This window comes from Protopterus annectens, chromosome 14.part0, assembly GCF_019279795.1.
Source record: "Protopterus annectens isolate FY-2018-M chromosome 14.part0, PAN1.0, whole genome shotgun sequence".
In the NCBI taxonomy this organism is placed as follows: Eukaryota; Metazoa; Chordata; order Ceratodontiformes; family Protopteridae; genus Protopterus; species Protopterus annectens.
The window spans coordinates 371,792,665-371,813,949 of NC_056748.1; positions in this window are offsets into that span (position 1 = coordinate 371,792,665).

Sequence of the window (21,285 nt, forward strand, 5' to 3'; positions counted from 1 at the left end):
GGCTGTACTCAGTGGCATATCGCTTACTCTGAGGTGATCTCTGCCTGACTTACAAAGCCATGTCCAACTCGGAATTGATGGACATGCTCCACCTAAAGAAATCCAAGTCACTGCGAGCCATGAGCTCTAGTGAGCTAAACCTTGCCACAACAATAAATAGAACATGCTGGAGGGATAGATTCCTGTCACAGAGACTCCCTATGCTTTGGAACAAAATTCCAAATTACATTAGACAGAGCCCTTCACTAACATTCTTCAAGAGAAACCTTGATGAGTGGATGGGTAACAGAAAATACACCCCTGGGATCACTTCATTGGCTCTGCTTGACAGAGGATCAGTTAATTAATCAATGGGGTGGCAAAAGTTGGCACACTCTGGCTAGGCTTATAAATGTCCTTGGGCAGATAGCCTAGTACCTACCTATGAACCTATGAACCTAAGACTAAAGATGTCAAATAATGGACCATAATTAGAAACATCAATAGACAGACTAAGAATGGAAAGAAAAGGGAACATTTGATAATTTGTATAGTCTGTATTTTGTTTATTAGTTCTCTGAAATGGCATTTTAACTCTTTTGCCTTTGGATACAATAAAGTTGGTTTAAAAAAGCAAATAAAAAAATATGTGTAGTTCATTTGTCCTCTTCTCAGCAACTGTATAGTTCTAGAACTGATATTTGTGGTTCCACTATTCTAGATTCCATATGATTAAGGTTGTATTAAAATGCTACGTGTCTGATCTTGAACCTCCACTTTTTATAGAGTTTCAATCTTCTTTATACAAGATTGAAGTAAAGCATTCACACATATAAACATATCAGTGATAGAAATTAGTAGTTATTGCAGATATGAAGAACAATATAGATTGAAGGTACTTTGAAATAAAAACACAAATTAGGTATAATGATAAGCAATGCATCAGTAAGAAAAAATGCAGCAGATAAAAAAAAAAACAAAGTCAAATGCCAGAACACAATATCCTCAAATGTTGCAAAATTGATTTATCAAATGTTGGTCTCTCAAAGTGCTCCAAATAAAGTCAGTTAGAGAAGAACAGTTCTTCAAGTTTGTAATAGATTATAAAAGTAATTACAGGCAGAGAACAGACCACACCAAGCTACCTAAACCTGTAACAATGATGCAGTATAGCTTCATAAGATGCAACATTGTAGCAACAAAGCAGACAGTTAAAAGTTCTGCTCAAAAATGAAAGAATGACCCAGTTACTAGAAAATACCTCATTCTCAGTGAAATGCTTCAGGAAATATTCCATATCCAAAAGTGCCTGAACTAATAAGTTCCTGGGTTCAAATTTCAAATGAGAACTAATATTTTCCTTTTAAAAGTTCACAGTAACAAAAACAAATCCTAAGTTCAAGTAACAAAAGATTCCAAAACAACAAAAATCCAGTCAACAAATTCAAAGGCCACTGGGTAAACAATTCACAAAATAGACAAAATCCCAGCTGAGATGATAGAACTATCAGCACCTTTTTCCAAATAACAACCAGCACCCAGCAGAAATGGCAGTAGTTCTCCCTCCAAACATCAAAGACACAGAGCAAATACAGCCAGAAATCTTACTGTTCAAGTAGCAAAATAGTCAAACATGTAGATTTGTGCCTGTTAGGTAGCCGTCTGCTGCTATCCCTGGACATGCTATTCGTTAAGGAATTTCTGTATTCTCCTTTGTAACAACTGTGGAATTTTGTATCTGGTGACTGTAAGGACACCTCCACAGGGCTACACTGAAAATGGGATTTCATGGATTCAAAGATGGCTGCCATTCTGTGAACACTGCATATCTACAGCTCTTCATTTATCCTGAGGAAAATCAACCCTGAAGTTATACTACGAGTTTTATAACAACAATTTTTGGCTAAAATTAATCTACTACATTCAATTATCGCTTGAGAGGTGAATGACCTTGGAGAAATTGAAGAATTTAACAGGATTAGAACTGATTGTTTGACTGACTCTGAAGAGAGTGTTAAACAAATGATTTGTCTGATCAACAAACTTGGTTTACTTACTATTACGCTACAATAAGTGCTGTTCTGCTTTATAATGTCAAAAGAAGATAAAAGCATGGATATAACAACAACAAAAAACAAACTGTCAGAACTTCAATCACCAGAAAAAGATTTAACTTTGAAAAGACAGAAGGTGACAAAACAGCAGGAACTTTTAAAATCTGGAATTAAAAATAAACCGGACCAACTAGCAAATATGGAAGATATTAAAACCGCTTTGTTGCCCATCCAAGAAGCTTTGAAAGAGCTAGCTAATCAGGTACAATCTTTTGGTATTACTTGTACTCAAATTCTTGAGAGAATGGATAGATCTGAAGCAAGAATATCTGAGAATGAAGACAAAATAACAATGCTTGCTAAAAAACTGATATTCATGATTTGGATATTCATTCTATGCAAGCTAAAATTGTGGACATAGAGGCTAGATCCAGGAGAAATAATATAATTATCAGAGGGATACCGGAAATAATCCAATACAATGATTTAATTCCATCCATTATTCAAATATTTACTACGTTGTTCAATGACTCTGACATGGCTAAACAAATAATAATAGAGAGAGCTCATAGAGCTTTGAGAGAATCATATGCTTCAAATATACCAAGACCAGTGTATGTAAAAATACTTAACTATCAAGATGTGAATAAAATAATTCTAACTGTAAAAAAGAACGGAGGTTTTATCATGTGGAACAATAATAAAGTTTCCATGGCTCAGGATTTGCCACTGCAAATAAGACAAGCTAGACAAGCTTTGTCTGCTTACTGTAAGTTTCTCATCGAAAAACAGATTAAATTCCAAATGAAATACCCTAACACTTTAACTTTTACAGCTGATGGTTCCAAATATTCGGTTTCTACAAAAAAAGAAGCAAAATCTACCTTTTTGATGATTTTTAAGTCTCTGCCTGCTTCAGAATCTTAACATGGCTCTCCGATCCGGTTATCACAACATCTGAGGTTGGATTCCTTTTTTGCTGCAACTCGAGGCTTCATAATCCTTTGTTTGAGTTTTCTGTTCGCCAGGCCTCTTGGTCATCAGATAAGGGTTCGTTTTATAGCTCCTGATCATTTGCGAAGCATTTCCGATACTTTATGGCTTTCATGAGCTGTTTCTTCCCACGATCAAACAGGAAATGCTTCTGTTCCTCCTGAGGGTTCGTTTTTGCTGTGGCGCATCTGGATGTCCGTTTGTTTAATGGTTCCCCTGAAGCGAAGCCAAAGGCAGATTTTCCAGGCTTGGAAAACGGAAATCTTTGTGAAAAGAAGAAAAAAAAAGTAAATCAGACTATAATATTAAAAGTTAGAGACTTTTAAAGTGATTAGATTGTTTTCTATGGTTATACTGTATCCTGAACTCGTGTAGGTATGTAAAAATAAAAAAAAAAGGGGGAAAAAAAAAGAGGAAAAAATACAAGGTAATATATATATAAATATTTGATGGTGTTTGTTTTGGTCTGTTGGGATGGTACACACTTTGTATGACATATATCCCTCAAAGTACAATGTTTAGGTAAATGTGAACAGATATAGTTACTGATATGCTTGTGGTAAATACTGATTGTCATGTAAAATGAAACATATATTATATAAAGTTAATACAGACCACAGTATTTTAGTATAATATAAGTTACAATTGGTCTTGTATACTAATATGCGTCTATTTAGCTGGTGAGGTGGTCTAATGGTGGGGTATCTAGCAGATGCTATTGGGTACAACACTGTTAGACTTCCTTTATTAGGAGGGGATTCAAGGCATTAATATACATAAGACAGTTAAGTTTATATTTTGGTTTATTGATTTTACTATAGGCACGGTTTATATAAAAGTAGTTATTACACTGTGGCTACTGTATGACATGTTGGAGATATTACTTATTTAATACTATACGATATAACCATTTTAACCATTAAAATAAAATTCAAGCTCTCTTTTTATTCATTTTATTTACCGATATTATAGGTCTCAGATAAAGTTGGTCTATATAAACAACGTATGATTTACATACAATGCCCAAGTGGTCGGTTACTCAATGTTTCTATGGTTTTCTCTTAAGTGACAGTACATTTTGTGAATTATCTATAAGTTAATAATTGTATTATTCAATACTGGTAGTGTCTCATTTTTGAAGATTAATAACCTTTTAGTTATATTCTTTGGGATTATTCTATTGAGGTAAATGTGAACAGATATAGTTACTGATACTGATAGTAGTGGTATACTGATGGTGTCATAAAAATGAAACATATATAGTATATAAAGTTAATACAGACCACAGTATTTTAGTATAATATAAGTTACAATTGGTCTTGTATACTAATATGCGTCTATTTAGCTGGTGAGGTGGTCTAATGGTAGGGGTATTATGGATGCAGATGGGGTACAACTGTGTTAGCTTCCTTTATTGGGAGGATTCAAGGCATTAATATACATAAGACAGTTAAGTTTATATTTTGGTTTATTGATTTTACTATAAACAGGTTATATAAAAAAGTTATTATTACTGTTACACTGTACTTATGTGATGTTGGAGATATATTATTTATTTAATATATATATGATAACAATTTTAGCATTTAAAAAAAAAAATTCAAGCCTCTTTTTTATTCATTTTTTTACCGATATTAAAGGTCTCAGATAAAGTTGGTCTATATAAACAAGTATATTGACATGATTTATACATGCCCAAGTGGTGGTCGGTTACTCAATGTTTCTATGGTTTTCTCTTAAGTGACAGTACATTTTGTGAATTATCTATAAGTTAATAATTGTATTACAAACCACAACAAGGAACAGAAAAAACGTGTAGACCAAGAACTCACCTCTTCACTCTGTGTAAAATGTTCATGTTTCATCAAAAAAAAAAAATAAAAATCTCTCTTGTCAAGTTCTTTAAAGATGTAACAAGCAATTTTTTTCAATTCAAACCAACAAGGAACAGAAAAAAAGCGTTGACCAAGAAGCCTCACTCTGGATGTCTGTAAATGTTTCCCCAGCAGATGTAAAAAATACGTGAAAAATGTAATCAATCAGTCTTTAAATAAAGATGTAACATTCTTTTTTTCATTCAAAGGGTGCTCGCCAAAAATGATGACCAGGTAGTAACTAGAAATCTTTATTCCACAAACACAACCGAACCAAACAACACACGCTTTCACCCGTTTATATAACTTTTTTCAAGTGTGATTTCTGTGTACCACAGCTCTTTTTTATATATGCTGGGTTGTTAGGTTAATTAATTATAATTGATTGATTGAATTTAGTCAACCATACTTTCTTTTTTTAAAAATATATGTACATTTAAAAACTGTTTAAACATGTGCTTTTGTTATCACAGTAATAATAAGTGTTAAAATAATAAAAGTGAAAATACATTACGTTTTGACACATTTGATAATAACAATCTAATAAAAAACTTCTTGATGTTACCTCTACTTAAAGTTTGAATGTAACAACTGCATTAAATACTCATTTTTTGTGCTACATCTTAGTCACAAAATAGTTATGTTTGCAGTTGTATATAATACTTTCCAAGTAAATGAATCAATCTTACATGTTACTTTATATAAAAAGTGAAAGACAGAAAATATTGTGTTAAATAAATAAATAAATTGTTACGTTATTTGATGTTTGCCCTATAAATAGATCATTAAAGCACATGAATTTTAAAATCAAATATAAATATGCGCATACCTTGACCTAAGTAAATATAGAATCATAAGTAATTCTAATGTTAAATTCATATTGTAATCAATTTCTAATACAAATGAATGATAAAACTTGAAAATCCACAATATATATACCTGTGTGTCATAAAAACAGAAAAAATGTGTGTATGTAAAAGTGAATGTAGATCCACTGATTTATAGTTTGCTGTACCTATCCTTCAAAATGCAAGCCAAACTGGTTCCATCATTTAAACCAGGGCTTCTTGTGGCATCAAGCCTCAGCTGCCAAATTAATTCTTTAATGTTTAGAGCATTCTTCCAATCACCACCCCTCTTGTCATAAACTACCCTGTCCAAAACAAAAAAACGAATAGAGAAATGATGGAACTTAACATTAGAATTACTTATGATTCTATATTTACTTAGGTCAAGGTATGCGCATATTTATATTTGATTTTAAAATTCATGTGCTGCTTTTTATGATCTATTTTATATAACAAATTTAACGATTAACAATATTATTATTTTATTTTTTTCAATTTTTATTCACTTTTTATATAAAGTAACAGTAATCATTTTTTCATTTACTTATAATAAGTTATATAAACATAAAAACATAACTATTTTTTGTGTAAGATGTAGCAGAAAAAAAATGAAAATTTAATGCAGTTTGTTACATTCAAACTTTAAGTAGAGGTACATCAAGAAGTTTTTATTTATTGTTATTATCAAATGTGTCAAAACGTAATGTATTTTCACTTTTATTATTTTAACACTTATTATTACTGTGATAAAAGCACATGTTTAAACAGTTTTTAAATGTACATATATTTTAAAAAAAGAAGTTTAAAAAGAAAGTATGGTTGACTAAATTCAATCAATCAATTATAATTAATTAACCTAACAACCCAGCATATATAAAAAAGAGCTGTGGTACACAGAAATCACACTTGAAAAAGCCCGTTATAAACGGGTGAAAAAGCTTTGTGTTGGAGTTTGGTTCGTGTTTGTGGAATAAAGATTTCTAGTACTACTACCTGGTCTCATTTTTTTTTTAGCACCCTTTGAATTGAAAAGAATTGCTGTTACATCTTTAAAGAACTTGATTACAAGATTTTTCACGTATTTTTTACATCTGCTGAAACATTTTACAACATTCCACAACATCAGGCTTCTTGGTCTGCTTTTTTTTCTGTTCCTAATAATTGTATTATTCAATACTGGTAGTGTCTCATTTTTGAAGATTAATAACCTTTTAGTTATATTCTTTGGGATTATTCTATTGAGACACAACTGTTTATTAACACTAAGTAAACATTTGAGATTATTGGAGAGGGAAATTATTTATTTATTTATTTATTTATTTATTTATTTCCAGTTTGATGGGAGAAAACTCCACTCCATATAATACATTGTAAATAATAACACACACAAAAACACAAGTATAACAAGTATATAATTATATTACAAAAAAAAAAAAAAAAAAAAAGACAGAAAATTAATTACATTATATATACAACAACACTCAAGTAATAATTGCAAATTTTGACAGTTTTTCAACAATGAATGACAGTAGGTAGTATGAGAATTTTTTTTTTTATGCTACTGCAATGATAAGTGAAGTAGGAATAAAAGGAAAATATAGAATGAGTTTGTGCAAGCAGGAAAGCAAAGGAGAGAGGAGGGAGAAGGAATAGTTTGAAAGAGAAAGAGGGGAAGGATGCAGATAGGAAGAAGAGAGTATTAGGTAATGTTTTTTTTGAAGGGGAGTCCAGAGAAATATCTAAGGAAAAAGGCAAGAGATTCAAAAAGTGAGACTAGGCAGACAAGAGGGGAGAGGGAGAGCACATAAAGGAGGTAAAGGGTTTTAGGGAGGAGATAAGAGGAAGAGGGAGGGGAGCTAAGGACTGACTGAGGTAAATTTAATTTTATGCATAGTTAGGAATTTTCTACTTGATATTTTTTAACAAATAGATTGATCAAGAGTTGTAGATGCTTAGCAGTGTTTTTTAGGGAATGTTTTGGTTAGACTTTGTAGATTTAGTTGTACCAGTTATAGGTTTTTTGCATGTTATAGATGTTATATACTTTAAGGTAAAGAATGAATATTTAGAAGTGTCATTTAATCGGAAAATTTTTAATCATGCAAACAACCTATGTATGTCCTGGTCCAGGGGTATAGTGGTTAGGCACTGGTGTGGGACGGGATTTCTAGAATGCTTCAAGACAATACATATTTTGCAAACATATTTGATTTTATTACAGTTTTTCAAAGTTAATGTACACTTTAACAAATTAAGGTTTTTAGTATGTGGATAATAGATTCATGGAACACAAAAGGACTCCAGAACATGAAGAAGAGGAAATTATTTCTTCATTTATTTTTGCAGGCTAAGGCTTATTTTATTTTACTTCAAGAAACTCACTTGACCAATGACCAATGGGCAGTTATTAAGGGCAAGAAATGGATTAGAGAGGTAGTAGCCTTAGAAGGGAAAACTAATAGTGTGGGTGTAGCTATAATTATAAAAAATCAGTATCAAGGTAATATTTTAGACTCCAAAATAGACAAAGAGGAAAGATGATGTTATGTTATTCTGTCATCCACCCCTTTTGATAAACCTGTTTTACTTCTTAATATATACGCACCATGTACTAATCAGCAGCTTTTTATAGCATCACTTTACCCTATTCTGAATCAATATAACAATTGTTATATAATCATAGGAGGTGACTGGAATACGTATCAAGATCCTAAAATGGATAAATCAAGCTCATATAGGTCTTTCAATAATCAAGCAGCAATAGCTTTAAGTGAACTTAAAGCTGATTTTAAATTATATGATCCCTTTAAATACGTAAATAATAAATATAACACTAACAACTTTACATTTTACTCAAGTTGTCATAAGATGTGGCCTAGGATAGATTTTTTCTTGATTTCTGAGATATTAATTAATTCTGATCCTTATGTACATATACAAGCTAGATACTTATCAGATCATTCTAAAATTAAATAAAATGACATGAACTTCTTCACAGAACAACATTAACGCAGTTCAAAATGATACTATCCTTAGCGTTTTATCCAAAACAAATGGACTTCATCAGACATTTGTTTAAACATAAAATTACATTAAGTTTTAATAAAGACATCAGTAATAGTCTAAGACACAGGGGGTATAATTGGTCCTTAAATTCAAATTTATTAAATAAGGAGGATATAATTCAGGAAATTCAAGCGATTCTTAATCTTCTATTAGTTAATTTTTCTAAACAGCAACATACACCCGATATTGAGTGGGCGACAACCAAAGCACAAGTAAGGGGGATTTTTATTCAAAAAGCTACCTTTTATAAAAAAAACACAGGTTAGAGAGATACAAAGATTGGAAACTAAAATTAAGGTATTAGATCAAGATTTAATTAGGGATTATAATAAACAAACTGAAACAGAATTATTAAAATATCAGAAGGATCTTTTTATGTTCCAAAATAGTAGGTTGTCATTTCATGAACATAAATTATTGGTAAAGTATGCTAATCATATTCAAACCCCATCAAAGTCTCTAGCTCATATTATTAATCAAGTGAAAACACCTTCTCAAATTCCTGAAATACAGTTTAATAATAAAAGATATAAAAAATCCGAAGATATTATGAATACCTTTGAATTAATATTTTCTCAAATTTATGGAGATCATCAGGAATTACCTACAAATAAGACTAATAAGGATTTTCTACAAAAAATTATTTTTCCGAAAATAGGTGAAAAATATCAAATAGATTTAATCAAACCAATCTCCTCTGAGGAGATAATAAACACAATTAAAAAGTTGAAATCTCATAAAGCACCAGGACCGGATGGTCTGACTATGGAGTTTTATAAAACCTTTTGTGATAATTTTGGCAAAATACTTTCACATGTATTTAATTATATAATCAATAATAAAGTTAATGATCCTCACTTTAATGCATCTAGAACAATTTTCATACCTAAAGAAAATGCAGACTTTCTAAACCCGGATAATTATAGGCCTATCTCACTTTTAAATATAGATATGAAAAATTTTGACCTCTATTTTAGCTAATAGGTTGAATAAGGTTTTAGAGTCAATAATATCTAATGAACAGGCTGGATTTATAAATACCAGACAAACTACCGATAATACTTTAACACTTCATACATTAATTTCTTATGCCAGTTATAGGAATTTTAATGTGTATGCACTTATAATTGATGCACAAAAAGCTTTTGACAGAGTTAATTTAAAATTTTTGTTTGACATTTTACCATATTTTGATATACCTCAAGATTTTATTTCAACATTACAAAAATTATATGACAACCCTTACACAACTTTATATATTAATACATTTTTTTCCAAAAGAATACAAATCAAAAACGGAACTCGTCAAGGCTGTCCTTTATCTCCTATTTTATTTAATTTATATTTAGAACCTTTATTCTTACATTTTAAACAAAATACATATTATAATGCACCAATAATCTATGGTACTAAAATATCTATGGCTGCTTTTGTGGATGACCTTAATATTTACTGTATGACACCTATCTCAGATACCAAGAAAATTTGAAAGCGGTGGAGGAATTTGCAGAGATATCCAACTACAAAATAAATCTTAAAAAAAAACAATTTATTTCCTTTAAAAACTCCAAAACCCTTTTCGCTTTTACCATTGGTAGGACATATAAAATCTGAAGAGAAAATAAAATACTTGGGTATTATCTTTTCCACAGATGATAGAGATTTCTATGTTAATAATGTTAAATTAATTTGGGATCATATATTGTCTGATTTAAAAAGATGGAATAATTTAAAGTTACCAACAATGGCAAAGGTTTCAATTATTAAAATGAATGTACTCCCCAGAATATTATATATTTTCCGAGCTAGTCAAGTGTTAATTACTAAGAAATTCTTTAAACAGATTCATACGGAATTAGCTAAATTTATATGGGAGCCTAGGAAAACCAGAATATCTTATGATAAATTGATGACTGCGAAGAATAAAGGTGGGCTTGATTTACCTAATTTTGAAGTATATTACTTAATAATAAATTCTAATAGGATTTTAAGAATCACTAACTTTGACACAGCCAGTGGTAAATGGGCACCAAATTGGTTAGTTCTGAGTTATAAACATGCTGTGAGTTTGGATATTAACCCTAAGGCATTACCCTTTTTAAATAAAGACAATTTTAAATTATATCCTTTAATGGAGCATATTAGATTATACATAACATTGATGCAAAACTTTTTTTCAGTCATTAAATCTCTTGCAACATATGATGACTTTTCAACCCTTTCACAAGAACCCAAATTTGAAAATCAATAATCAACTGATAAATCTTAAAAAATTTCCACTTATAGTTAATTTAACTTTAATTGATATGTACCCTTATCTCTGTTTCTCAATACATGATATTTTTAAGGAGATGAACCTTCCTAAATCTTATTTAATTATACTTAGACAGTTAAAGGATCTTTCTATAAGTTTCTTTAGTGATGTTAGAATCAAGGATGAAGATTTAACCATTTGTTCTAATTTATGGCAAACTCTTATACAAGATTCCAAATATATAACCTCTACATATAAATTGGTAAAAGACTTGAAATATCAAAATCAAATACTGTTATCAAAATACTGGAGGGAAAAAATACCATTGATAGAAGATAATAAAATACTAAAAGCAATTAACTTAACTATAAAATCAATATCTCTTCAGAAGTTATTATTTACCCAATTGATGATTCTTAATAATGCTTATTATACTAGTCTTACCTTGCATAAATTCAATTCTAAAAATTCGCCTAAATGCCCATACTGTAATGATCAAGTGGCTGACCTCTTACACATGTTCTGGAGCTGTAAATGCATATATAAACTTTGGAATTCCCTAAAAATTCAATTACAAAAGATGGGTTATCAACACTCTACACTTTCTTGGGAATTTATGATCCTACATATCCCTCCGAATAATTTGGATAAATCCCAAATAATTATACTTATAAATATTTTCTTGTTAATGAAACTTTATATAGCTACAAATTGGTTGAATCCATCCCAAACTTCATGGGATAACTTTAAAGGTTTAGCGATAAAACATATTTTAGCTCACAAATTATTAATTAAGGATCATAGGAAAAACATAAATAATCTGAAAATATGGGAGAAAATTTTCAATATTCTGTTGGCTTAATGTTCCAAATCCACTTTAACCCCTGGACACATATGTTTATATTTTTGTTCAGCATTAATTATTTAGTATATTGACAAATATTTTTTTAATATTCCTGTCAGAAGTTCTTATCTTTTTATATTGACCTTGTTTAATTGATGGAAGCATTCATGTATATAGTGTATATATTTTGTAGTGTTGTTTTTATAAGTTTCATTCGGGCTTTGTTTGTTTTCTTGGTTTTCTGTAATATTGTATGATAACTCAGAAAAAATAATAAAGATTGATTATGGAAAAAAAAAAGAAAATGGGATTTCATGGTTGGACATGTCCGGTCAGCAAATGTAAATAAATAAATTAACATGCATAAACATTTATTCATCCAGGCCTGGAAAAGATTTATGGTACTAGTTTAAAACTGAAGACTGTAAAATAAATTGTTGAAGAGGTATGAGTCCAGAAGGAATGTGAAGCCCTCTGTATTTATAGTTTTTACCTGTATTGACAGAATGAAATACAGTTAAACCTCAGAAAGAAATCTGACACTGTTACTTTATTATAGAAAAAGTGTGATATATAAGGAGGACTTACTGAAATTAAAAGTAAGATTCTCTTACAAAACCCTGACTCCTAACTCCCCAACAGATTAGTCAATCACACCTATTGAGTACATAAACCCCACAACAAAACAATATTTCTGCAAGGTTCATAGGTAGGTACTAGGCTATCTGCCCGAGGGCATTTATAAGCCTAGCCAGAGTGTGTCAGCTTTCACTGCGCATTGATTAATTAACTGAGCCTCTGTCAAGAAGAGCCAATGAAGTGATCCCAGGGGTGTATTTTCTGTTACCCATCCACTCGTCAAGGTTTCGCTTGAAGAGTGTTAGTGAGGGGCTCTGCCTAATGTAGTCAGGAATTTTGTTCCAATGCATGGGGAGTCTCTGTGACAGAAATCTATCCCTCCAGCATGTTCTATTTATTGTTGTGGCAAGGTTTAGCTCACTAGAGCTCATGGCTCGCAGTGACTTGGATTTCTTTAGATGGAGCATGTCCATCAATTCTGAGTTGGACATGGCTTTGTAAGTCAGGCAGAGATCACCTCTGAGTAAGCGGTATGCCACTGAGTACAGCTGGAGTTTTTCCAGTCGGGCTGCATAGGACATATGTTTGAGACCAGTAATCCTCTTGGTGAGGTACGTTTGTGGTCTTTCCAGCTGTTGGAAGTGTCTTGTCAGGTACATCCCAAACGGGGCATTGTACTCTATGATGGGTCTGATGAGTGACGAGTAGAGGGGCACTATAACCTCTTTATTTCTAGATGCGAACCCTTTAGTAATTAGATGGGCTACATTGAAGGATTTCCTAACTACTTTGGCAATATGATTGTCAAAGGAGAGATTACTATCTACCTGGGTCCCCAGATCTCTTATTACCTCTTCTGTATTAAGGGGGCTGCCACCTATGTGGTAATTCAAGGGTGTTTTATTTTTGTCAAACAGGATGACTATGCATTTTTTGGCATATAGCTTTAGACCATGACTTTGACACCAGGTGTCCATCTCAGTAAGGCCCTTTTGGAGAATGTCCGTTTCAGCCAGAGAGTCAATTATGGCTCCCAGTTTGCAGTCATTGGCGAACTTGGTTAACCATAGTCCTCCTGTGTTTGCCTGTACTTCTGAGAAGTATATGCCAAACAGTAGGGGTCCCAGGACCGAGCCTTGTGGGACACCACTTGTAACTGGTTTAAAGTCAGACCTGGAGCTTGCTATTCTTACCGTGCAAGTTCTGTCTGTAAGCCAGTTGGCAACCCATCTCATAATGTAGGGGTTTATGTTCAGGCTGGTGAATTTTTCTATAATTCCCGAGTAGGGAATGGTGTCAAAAGCCTTGGCAAGGTCAAGGTAAGCTGTGTGAACTACCTTCCCCTCATCTATGGCCTTGGTGACTGTCTCAAAGAAGTCAACCAGGTTTAGTAGGCATGATCTGCCCTTAACAAAGCCTAACTGGGTCGGGTCAAGTGTTTGGAGATTCCCAATGTCTTTGTTAATGAGTTCCTTGATGATGCGCTCCATAGCCTTGCAGACCAGGCTAGTCAGGCTTATGGGGTGATAGTTACCAGGGTCAGTTGTGGCTCCTCCTTTGTGGAGCAGAATAACTGTTGCTGTGTGCCATTCTATGAGCACGTAGCCTGGGGAGAGGCTGAGGTTGAACAATGTGTTCAGGTGGGGGGGGAGTTAGTTCATTCTGTAGTTCATGCAAGACGCAGCCTGAGACATCATCTGGCCCCATTGACGCTGTGCTTTTGGCTTTTAAAAGGGCTGTTTTCACCTGTGCGTCTGTGATTTCGAGACACTACACTTTTCTGGTATTGTTGTAGGCCCTTTTGGGGGTGAGAGGGGGGTAAAGTTTGCACTGAATCTATCTGCCAGGATGTTGCCAATATCAGTGGGTTCAGTATATTTGGTGCTATTTTGAACTAGCTCAGAGCATATCTGCGAGCTGCCACTTAGATTCTTGACATAGCTAAAGAAGGCTTTCTGGTTATCTTTCAAATCATTGGCTATTTTTCTTTCGAAGTTAGCCTTGGAGGATTTTATGAGGGACTTTAGTTTCTTACTGATAATGATCAAGGATGTTTTTCCTTCTTGGGATTTGCTTTTTTTCTGAACTAGTTTCCTCCTTCTATTGTATAACCTGTTTATGGCAGGGGTCCACCAGACTGGTTTAATTCTGTTAGGGGAGTGAGTCTTGGTTTTGCAAGGGATGGCACGATACATGTATCCTTGTAGGTGCTCATAGAGTGCATTTGTTAAGGTTTCTGCATTTTGGGCAGTGTTATCCTTTAGCGTGGGGGCTGTGAAACTTACTGCCTCTGTCTTAAGTAAGATAAGTAAGTCTTCCATTTTAAATTGCTTCTGTTCACTGACCATTTGTTCAATTCCATATATTTGCTATATATATATATATATATATATATATATATATATATATATATATATATATATATATATATATATGTTTCAACTCTTTCATTTACTATATTAGTTATTACAAAAAGAACAAACTTAGATCATCAATCTAGTAAACAAAGAACATGCTAGTAACAGACTGGGATATCAATTCCTAATGAAATGTATGTTTCCTGAGAAGTTTTTCATTTTTACAGAAATTCACAAAAACATTTCTACGTAAATACTGATATACAGTCCATCCTAGTCTTCTCTCTCATTTCCACTTCCCTCACTGAACACTTTCAATGGAAATCATCTTACATATTTTCCTCAGATGTATTTCTTGATACTCTATTCTTTTTTTCTATCTCTGCTATTAATAAAATTATATCAGCCCCTGGTGTGTTTTCTTTTAGTTTCAACTTCTTTGTTATTTTCTTAGCTACTAACACCAATAAGAATATGTTAATACTTTTTGATTTACTACACTGCAAAATGTTATCATATGACAGTAACATTAAAATATTTTATGATCTGTAGTTCAGATTTATCAGTCCCTTTAATATTAACTGTAACTCTTTTTTAAATTCATCCGGTCTGGAATAAGACAAACGCATATGTTCCCATGTACCCACAACTTACTTACTCATCACAGCTTCAACACATTATATCTATAATTGAAAATATTTTTCTTAAATGTTATGGTAAATTAAAATATTTGTGAAGACATTTCTAAATGAGAAGTCAAAAGAAAATGTGTTTTAGTAGTATATCATGGCACCTGGCATATTATTTCCCATTCTTCTGAACTTAATGTCACCATTAAATCATTCCCCCATTCTTGTTTTTGCAAATCTATCTTATTCTTTCAAATTTCAGTCAATACATTGTATTCCCTGCTTACTATTATTTTAAAATAATCACACTTCTAGCTTCCAGTAAAACCTGTACGACCACAAGAGGTTTTGTTTTTCAGTGGTGGCTATGTTAAGTTTAACATTTTGGATATGTTTAGTATCCCTTTAAAAATTTCAGGAGCCCATATTCCTTAACTGTTTGCTCACAAAGACTCCATTTATTATCGTACATTAAATGCTGCCAGTTTATTATTACATGGGTAGCTCTAAGCTCTTTCTTTCCAATGACACAACTCAGCTCCTCTAGTATGATGCCTTTGCTTTAACTCTCTGATAGAATAAGTAGCTAAGCCTTTCATTTTGCATATCACTTTGATTGAAAGGTCCCAAAAATTTCTAACCAAGAAAATTAAAGGTCTTAAATCCTTCAACTGTCATGAAAAATTATCATGCCTTTCTTTATATTCAGTACCCTACTGGCTACTCAGAGTCTTGCTTTTCAAGCCATGAAAGACCCAATCCTATTTGACCTCACATTTCTTTGCAAAATAACTGCCACTACAATACCTTCACTAAAGACCGAAACCTACACCAAAACATAAATAAAACTAGTTAAAGAGGTAAGTTCCTAACACAGTGCAAGGTCAGCCTATGGAATAAGTTGTCACTATAGGTCAAACTACGATTTTGGTTACCTTTAAGGCAAGTCTTGATGACTAGACCAGCAAACATAAGTTTACATTGGACTTATCATGTAAGGCCTTGCCCAGTTTGGGAAATAAACAATATAATGTACTTGTCAAAGGTGAAAATAATATAAGTTTGTCTACTTAAATGTGCATATTGCTATGTATTTTACAGTCCCTGTTATCACTTGTCTAGTATTATTCCTACATTCCTGTATATTTAATAAATGTTTTACATTACCCAATAGTTATTTTACTGTATATGGAAAATCTTAACATCTTGCACTGAAACCCACCCAAATATACTTTTCTTATCTCTTATTTTCTTCAAGCAGTGACTGTAGTATAATTTTTCATTTTGCATCATAAATTATAATTAATAAAGGCTATAACATGTTTAACTGTGTTGCTTCATAGTAAAGTCCTAAATCTAATATAGTCAGACCCACCACTGTTTAGGCACTATTTGTTTATTCCATGATAATCTTGATTTATCCCCTATTCCAAATAAAATCTCATATTGCAATCCTTAGTAATTTCAAAAAGTTCATATGAAAAAAATCTCAATAAACATATAATAGCAAGGGTAATACATGCATACACATAAAATAAATTGTTTGTACTACCTAATCCATTTCAGCCATTTTTTCATATATGGATTTCATCCCTAAATCTACTTTTCAAGTAATCGTAAGATATATTTTTTTTCAAATGAGTTTTAATGAGAAGTAATAATAACAAAAGTGAAAACAATGCAACCAACAAACAGGTAACAAAAAAACATAAATAAATAACAAATAAGTAGTTATAATTTTTACAATAAGTATATAGTATGGAAAATAACTTACCATACATTTATGCAATTTACCCTACCCTCTCACCAAATCACAGTATTAATGGACAGATGTTGCCATAAATATTCATACTTCCTTCCCACTTCGTGAGAAGACATAATTGTCATTGCTCTCGTTTTTATTTATTAAAATTATACCCTGTTATGCTTCCAGACCTCTCTAATATATAAAAGAACTCAATATTCTATACAGATTCAATGCCATAAATCAAAACATAATCCATGAATAAAGTTACCATGAATTCTTCTCCTATTATTCCATAGCTCTTTAACTAAGATACTCTAATTAATGATGCTAAAGGATCCAAATATAAAGAAAATAATAGCGGCAACAAAAGTCATCTCTGCCTAACCCTCTCCCTGTGTTGTACCACCATGAGCATTCTTAACTCGTGTTTTTGGTTTACTATGCACTGCTCTCATCAAGTCAAAGAATTCATCTAGAAACCCGAAATGTTTCAGTACCTCTCTCAGCTATAACTATTCCTCCCAATCAAATGTATTTTCTGTTTACCACCACTAAAGTATCTCCTTTTTGCTGTGCTCATGTTATTAAAATGCTGTTTTTAATATATTATCAAAGTTTATTTACCTCCTGCGAGTCCACATTGATCACCATTAACTTCAGTACCAATCTTGCTACCCTCTTTACTGTCAAGAGTCATAAACAGTTTATAATTAGAATTTAATGGCAATCTAGGTCTATATGATGATGTCAGAATTAATTCCTACCCCTCCTTTAGGATTACTATTATTTCTGAATCATTCATTGAACATTTGTACACCCTTCATATCTCTCTCAATTGTCCAGATTTTCTGACTATCTGTATTTTTGCCTTATGTTGTTGGTCTGTTCATCATAAAATTTGTGTTTTTCTTACAAATTACTGAGGACTGAAGTCACTAAATAATGACATATATTTAAGTTTCAGACTTCACATCCATCCAAAATGCATGCCACACAAATCCTGTCATTCTAGCAAAGTTTATAAGAACAACATTTGAAATCTGTCCCTATTTTTGAGCCTTTGCCCCCTTATTTTAGGCTTTGTCCAGATTTCTTGTTTTAAGAAGTTAAGATGTATGATACTGTTCTTTCTAAAGATGTATGAAATAATTAAGTAACTTAACCATGAATTTCTCTTTTTCAAACCTCACAATTCAGTCAGCACAGCATCACTAGCAGGGAATTCCCCCTAACCCTGCTTGTTAAATATTTGATTAATTTCTCTCATTCTAGCTGGCTCTATTAAATCCTTTCCCTTAATTTTGCTACATTTAGACAATCTTGCAGTTTGCAAAATGCCTTGACATTCAACTCCCCCCACACTGACTGGGCTTTATATAACTCACCATAATACTGCTACAATACTTTGCAGTGAGGACTGGAGCTCTAGTCACCTAGTCACAACCCAGCTTTTTAATGGCTACTTTCATGCACTGCACTCTGTGAGTGATAAGGTTTTCTGACAGTTTGGCAAATTCTAAAGATATTTGCATTTTAACCATCACCACAAAACTCCCATTTATTATCCAATTGCTTCTCCAAATTTATTTTCTCTATGCCATCAAAAAGGTTATTTTCTGATCCTATCAATGTATTATGTAACTGTTCTAATAACTCATCCAGCTTCAGAAACTTAACTTTATCATATCAGATAAATTCCACAGTCTTTTTTAATTTCTGTTCTAACTCTCTTTTAAATTTATTCCACTCTGCTAATTTTGTTTTGTTTCAGTAAAATGACACCACTCCTGAATTGCTTGCTTTTTTAGAAAACTCAGAAATCTCCAATGCCTTTCCAGGCATGATGATATCCTATGTTAACCTTATACTCTAATAAGGTTCGTCCCATGGAGAATAAGATGAACCCTAACTAAATACATGTGTTCTGTTGAAACATATATTTATCTACCATGACCTCCTAGAAATAAAAATGCTCAAGTCACAGTTTGATATTAGATACTGCTGTTATAACCACTGTTTTTCATTTAAGCAGCTAAAGAACTTCTCATTATAAGAACATGTCTTATTCCAGGGCCTCTTCTCACTTCTGTTATAGTTGTACCTCCATTCCAATCCAAAGGCCTCCCGAAAAGCAATCAGCTCTGTCATCATAACTCTAAATTCATATTGCGTAATCCTTTTAGAAACATATACACTAAACTATGTCAAGCACAATTTCTATTAAATATCATGTCAACATTACTTAACCTCTTACATCAGTAATCATATTCTGGAACATTAGTGGGCACCTAAAAGCACACACACACACACACACACACACACACACACACACACACACACACACACACACACACACACACACACACACACACACACACACACACACACACACACACACACATATATATATATATATATATATATATATATATATATATATATATATATATATATATGGTTACCTATCAAAACATCTACTCTTTTTTTTTTCTTTTTTTTCAAAACAGGTTTATTGTTTTAACATATAAGAGAAATATCATAACAATTTTATACAAGTAATTAAAAATAGGTATTATTATAATATTCAACAAAACAACTAAAGTATTTACAAAGACATCCACTACAATCAGATCAATTAATTAAACTAAAATACCATGTTATTGAAATTAAAATTTTTTAACAAATTTTGTAAATTATCCCATACAATATAATAAGATGTTTTTCTATTTGTTCTTGTCCTAATTGTGTTTATTTCCATATGGCACACTATATTCATAACATTTTTAAATTCATTGAACAAAGGAGGTGTATCTGAAATCCAATTTCTAGTTATTATTTTCCTAGCCACTGCTAGAATAGACCATAACAAGGGAAGCTTAACCTTTTTAACACTTTGAGGTACAGGTGTGTTGAATAATATAAGAGATTTAGAAATAATGAAATTATCTGTAAAAAGAGTCTGCAAAAATTCATTAATTGACTTCCAATATTCTTTCAATTTTATACAGTCATAAAACATATGAGCCCAGTCAGCATTAATTTCTACATTACATCTCTTACATAAATTATCTTTATTATTTATTTTATTCATCATCAAAGGTGTATAAAAAGATCTATGTAAAAATTTCCATGTATAAAGTCTCCAGACAATGGAAGATGTAGTTCTATAAGCAGATTCCAATATATATTGTTTATCTTGTTGATTTGGTGGGTCCCCATTAATAGAAGTGAAATAATTCCAGTATGAATCTACACTGTAAAAGTTTCTTGTCTGATAATTTTATGTATGTATGAAAGTTTACCTTTATCAGAAACTTTATGTTGTAAATTTAATATCAAGTAATCAATCAGTGTTGGAATAGATTCTTTAACTGTTATAGACATTAGATCTATTTTATTAATGAGATGTTGTCTAAAGGTCTGAACCTCTAACCAGCAAGTTTCTCTTAGATCAAATTCTTGTTTTAAGAAATCTAGATTTTTAACTTTATTATCAGATATCAACTGATACCAGTACTTTAGATCATTATCTATAGTTAAATGAGTTCCTTCAGAAGTAGATGACAAAAGCATACCCTGAGTATACATTATAGGAATAGAATAAAATTCCATTCCCTATACTTAGGGTGCATGAATATAAAGTTACGATAACTAATAATAATATTTAATGGGTAACAAACCATATGTTTAGGTGTAATATGTGAAGTACAAAATTCCTTTAGTAACCATAACATGGAGTTATTTACAATCATATTTTTATGTGTTAAGGAGATTTTCATGAAGTGCATACTAATTAGCTCCCAATAATCTTTCCATTTTGTGACATATGACTGATCTATTAATAAAGTAATAACTTTTACAATCGAAGAGATAGTATATAAATTAAAGTCTGGAAAAGAAATACCCCCTTGAGACCAGCTATTAGTATGTTTCTTTAATGCAATCCTAGGTCTATTAGGTGCCCATAGGAAATTTAACATTAGTGTATTCAGTTTCTTGATAATTATTTTTGTAGGTGGAAGTATTATTGATTGTATTAAGTATAAAATCTTGGGGAATAT